Source organism: Nerophis ophidion, linkage group LG16 (assembly GCF_033978795.1).
Source record: "Nerophis ophidion isolate RoL-2023_Sa linkage group LG16, RoL_Noph_v1.0, whole genome shotgun sequence".
NCBI classification, from domain to species: Eukaryota; Metazoa; Chordata; class Actinopteri; order Syngnathiformes; family Syngnathidae; genus Nerophis; species Nerophis ophidion.
In genome coordinates, this window is record NC_084626.1 from 18,528,312 (window position 1) to 18,533,919 (window position 5,608).

Genomic DNA, 5,608 nt, shown 5'->3' on the forward strand with positions numbered 1-5,608 from the left:
AGAGCTGTGCAAGACTTTCACCTCTAGTGCAAACAAATAACTACACGTCACAAATGTCCATACAGTGCAATGATCACCAATGTTAACAAAGTGGATTTATTAAAAGCCAATTACAGCTAAAACATGCAATTTAAAAAAGAAAATGTTGCCACTATTTCTATGTAAAATTTACAGCAAATTATTGTTATGGTTGAATTCTATCTATTAAGCTGCCCCTCCATAAAAGTTACAGTCATTGTTTTTACAGTGCATTACTCTCTACAGAAGAACGCTGATATTTTTATGGTACAAGTCCGGCAACTGAGTTATTTTTATAAACATTTTTTTGCTGCATTAAAAATAATTGATTTTGAACAATACCTAAAATGAGCAGTTTGAGTGTAAAAATAGCATCATTGCCCTTTAAAGGTCTCCCAAGGATCAAACGTTGCCGGACGCACTCAAGCAGCTGCAGCTTCCAGACCAAGTGCGTCTATTAAAAGCCTTCATGGACAAGCTGAGGGAAGCAACCCCTATGCCTGCGATGCAAATGTTTGTCTGCATGTGTGTTAGTATTTTAAAGTGACTTGCAATATCTCGACAAGTACCACTGATTGGTTTTCAAGTGTGGGCCTGTGCTTTGTGCTTATTTGTTTTTACATGAAACCATGGCGTGAGCATACCTCTCAAAAAATATAAGACTATAAGACAAATATAAGTACTGTACTATTTTTATGCCAGAGAAAAATACCAAAAGAAACCACTTGGGTATTTATATCCCCTTTTCTAAACCTTTTAATCCAGAGTTCCGTAGAGGGGGCAATGTGTTTGTTTTTGTGTTGCTATGGAAACTAGTAGGCGTGCCTTGTCTTAATATACACATGCAATACATCCAAGTAAGAATCTTATCTTAAAACTTAACTAAACACAATTTTTGAGAGCTAGAAAGACAATTCAAACTACAGGCACTTTTAAAAGGGTCATATGATGATTTTTAATCTACAGCTAAAACAGTTTTCCGAGCCAAGCACCACCTAATTGATGGAGAAATGAAGCAGGGACCACCTACTTATATCTGTAGCTCGGTTGGTAAAGTAGCCATGCCAGCAACTTGAGGGTTCCAGGTTGGATCCCTGCTTCCGCCATCCTCGTCACTGCCGTTGTGTCCTTGGGCAGGACACTTTACCTACCTGCTCCCAGTGCCACCCACACTGCTTTAAATGTAACTTAGATATTGGGTTTCACTATGTAAAGCGCTTTGAGTCACTAGAGAAAAGCGCTATATAAATATAATTCACTTCACTTCTTACTTCGTATATATATTGTATAAAATTGTGTTTTAAATTGAACTGGTTCTAAAGGGATTGTATTATGGTATAATACAAAGATGTTCAAATACAACAGTATAGAGTCAGTAATGGCTTGTAGACGTTCCTTGTCTCAATATACACATGCGATACATCCAAGTAACAATAAACAATCTTAGTTTAAAAGTTAACTAAACACAATTTTGAAAGCTGGAAGACAATTCAAACTAAAAGCACTTTTAAAGGGGTCATGTTATGATTTTTAATCTACAGCTAAAACAGTTTTACAGTTTTCCAGACCATGCAAGGACCACCTAATTGATGGAGAGATGACCACCTACTTAAACCTTTCTTACCTAGTATATATCTTGTATAAAATTGTCTTTTAAATTGAACAGCAGCTGAGATAGGCTCCAGCATCCCCCAAGGCCCCGAACAGGACAAGCGGTAAAAAATGGATGGATGGTTCTATAGGTACTTTATTATTGTATAATACTAAGATGTTCAAATACAACAGTATAGAGCAGGGGTGCTCACACTTTTTCTACAGGCGAGATACTTTTCAATTGACCAAGTCGAGGAGATCTGCCTCATTCATTCATATTTATAATTTATATTTATTTGTTTATGAAAGGGACATTTTTGTTAACAAGTTAAAGGCCTACTGAAATGAGATTTTCTTATTTAAACGGGGATAGCAGGTCCATTCTATGTGTCATACTTGATCATTTCGCGATATTGCCATATTTTTGCTGAAAGGATTTAGTAGAGAACATCCACGATAAAGTTCGCAACTTTTGGTCGCTAATAAAAAAAGCCTTGCCTTTACCGGAAGTAGCAGACGATGACGTCACAAGGGTGAGAGCTCCTCAAATATTCACATTGTTTATGATGGGAGCCTCCAGCAGCAAGAGCTATTCGGACCGAGAAAACGACAATTTCCCCATAAATTTGAGCGAGGATGAAAGATTTGTGGATGATAATATTGATAGCGAAGGGCTAGAAAAAAAAATAAATAAAAAAAAAAGTTTGAAAAAAAAGGCGATTGCATTGGGACGGATTCAGATGTTTTTAGACCCATTTACTAGGATAAGTCTGGGAAATCCCTTATTTTTCTATTGTGTTGCTAGTGTTTTAGTGAGATTAAATAGTACCTGATAGTCGGAAGGGTGTGTCCACGGGTGTCTTGACGCCAGTCTCTGAGGGAAGTCGACAGCAGCTGCATGGACGGCGCAAGCTCAGCTGATCTCCGGTAAGAGGCGACTTTTTTACCACAACTTTCTCACCGAAACCTGCCGTTTGACAAGTGGTCGGGAACCATGTTCGCTTGTCCGCTCTGATCCATAGTAAAGCTTCACCTCCGGGAATTTTAAACAACAAAACACCGTGTGTTTGTGTGGCTAAAGGCTAAAGCTTCCCACCTCCATCTTTCTACTTTGACTTCTCCATTATTGATTGAACAAATTGCTAAAGATTCAGCAACACAGATGTCCAGAATACTGTTTAATTGCGCGATAAATAGAGACAACTTTTAGCCGAAAATGGTGCTGCGCTAATATGTCCTCTACAGTCCGTGACGTCACGCGCACGCGTCATCATTCCGCGACGTTTTCAACAAGAAAAAATTGTAATTAAGCAAACTAAACCGTCCGTATTGGCATGTGTTGCAATGTTAATATTTCATCATTAATACATCAACTATCAGACTGCGTGGTCGGTAGTAGTGGGTATCAGTAGGCCTTTAATGGTGTTTAATGATAAAACAAGCATGTTTAACACATATAGATTCAAGAATATAAGTTGGTGTATTACCTGATTCTGATGACTTGCATTGATTGGAATCAGACAGTGGTGCTGATAACGTCCGCATTTTCAAATGGAGGAGAAAAAAAGTCCTCCTTTCTGTCCAATATCACATGAAAGTGGTTGGATTTGGCATCTCATTTGTCCAACTTGCATACTCATTTTTAAACACTTTGTTATGAGAGTAGCATATGTGTGTGTGGCTCTTTGATGTTTGTCAGCAGGTGAGTGACGTCAGTGAGTGTGTGGGCGAGAGAGGAGAGGGAGCGGTCGCTGAGGGCGGGGGAGAAATACACGGGCATCAAACTTCGTAGCTTGCTAGCTTGTGCATGCTAGCTTTCTGAGACTCTTATTTTCTTAGCACAGGCAGGATGAAGCAGGTCTTTTATGGTGAAGACAGGAACTGTGCAGTAGGTCTTTAGAGTTTTGACAGCAGGTACGGCCCAAGAGTCTGTTGAAATAAAAAGTATTTCTCTCTGTCTTGTAAGTGATTTTTTTCCTAATAATGAGCTGAATTGATTAACGTGGAGCCTGACTTAAACAAGTTGAAAAACCTATTCGAGTGTTACCAATCAGTGGTCAATTGTACGGAATATGAACTGAACTGTGCAATCTACTAATAAAAGTTTCAATCAATCAAAAAAGCAGCCAGCGTCATCTCACAAGATCCTCGGGTACCGAGAATGTCAAACAACTGACGAAAGTGAAGTCTTGGTGAAGATTGATGATTGCTCATTTTTATGTTTATTTTTTTAATGTCTGGCTTGCAATCGACTGACACACCCTCCGCGATCGACCGGTAGCTCGCGATCAACGTAATGCCCACCCCTGGTATAGAGTCACTAATCGCTAGCTGTTAACTAGCATGCCAATCGCTAGTTGGCAACTAGCACGGTAATCGCCAGGTGACGCCTCGGGCTAATAACTGAGTGGCTAATCGCTAGCTATCTTAAATGCTAACATGAATATATAGTACATTTATTTGTGTTTTGATTTTAAAACTGCAAGGTACAGTCAGTATGGCGGTCATGTCACTGCTATTTATTAGCTACACTACAGTAAGGCTGCAATATTTAGTTGATCATTGTCGATTGATACAATTCTGATTGATAGACTGCCAGGAATGTTGATGTTTACACCTTCATTCCTTTAAGTAAATAATTGCAACTAATTAACCCTTACAGTACTGGATACAACACTTTTTACACTGAATGTCATGTTAACAGGAAATCTTGCACTTTAAGTCTGTTGATTTATTTTTCACTGTGTTTATAAACTCTTAGTCGTCTCAACTTTTTTTGGAGCCTCTCCTCGCACTGTTCAACAAATCTAAAACATGGAATTGATAAACCGGTCTCTCACCGCAATTGACGAGCTTTTCTCAACAAGAAGCTCTGATTTGGGGGACCCTGTCTGGTCTGATGGGACGTTTGCTTCTGAATACACGATGGACGTGTGGGAGAAGTTGGTGGTCGTGTGCCTGTTGATTCTTTCCGTTGAGGACATTTAAACTATCTGTACTTATTCGGACATATATTAACACGGCATATGCTAATTGGATTGAGCATTGCCTGGGTTTATTGACAAATTCAAAAGACGATGGCAGCCGTTCAAGTCATAAACTGCCCGTCTTGATTGACGGTATGGGCAGGGCTGTACACACTCAAAAAGGGGAGATTTCTGAGTCAAATCACACACTGGATAACATCTCGGAGAAGCTTTCTGCTCTTCACAGTGAAATTATGATCAATTTGATGGCCAGGAATTAACAAGCTTTGAAACATATTTACTCGCCTAAACCACACATCCTAATCTGCAGTTCTGTAACGGCCCTAACTTCCCTACCCCCCGATTGCAAGTCTAGGTTTGTAAGTCGTATTATGTGCTTTATTTGTGCTTATATCTGCTGAAACCCTACATGAGCACAGTATTGGAGATGGCTTTGTTTTCTCCCTCCTCCATCTTACTGTCATTGTTTTTCCCAATATTTTTTGGGGCACAGTCTATGTGGCAACCCAACAGCTTCCTGTCCTTCACCCCTTGCCGTATTGTATTTCTGTTTCTCAGACCGGTTGGCTGTAAACAATATTGTAGTACTTTTCAGGCACATTGACAAATAGAATATCTTGTATTTTGTACTTGGGGTAATAATGTAAAACCATTTGTTTGGTCATGACCCTCATGGTTTTGGACTTGTGTTTATTATCCTGTGCTGGGTGTTATTTTCATTTCAGTGGTCTTGTTTTCTTGTTTTGTGCTTCCTGTATTTTTTCCTGCCAACTATTTATGCTGGGTCATAGATTATTTTGGGTTTTGATTCATTTTTTGTTTAAATTCTGTTTCAGCTCCCCTGTTTTGTGTTTTCTTGGTTGTTACGGGTGATGATTATGTTCACCTGCCACTGATTAGTGTTCGGGTCGCTCACCTGTTCCCGAGCACTAATAAGAGAGCTATTTAGTCCTGCCTTTCCCCGTCACTTAGTCTGATACTTTTGTTTGCTCATATGCAACTGTCACGTT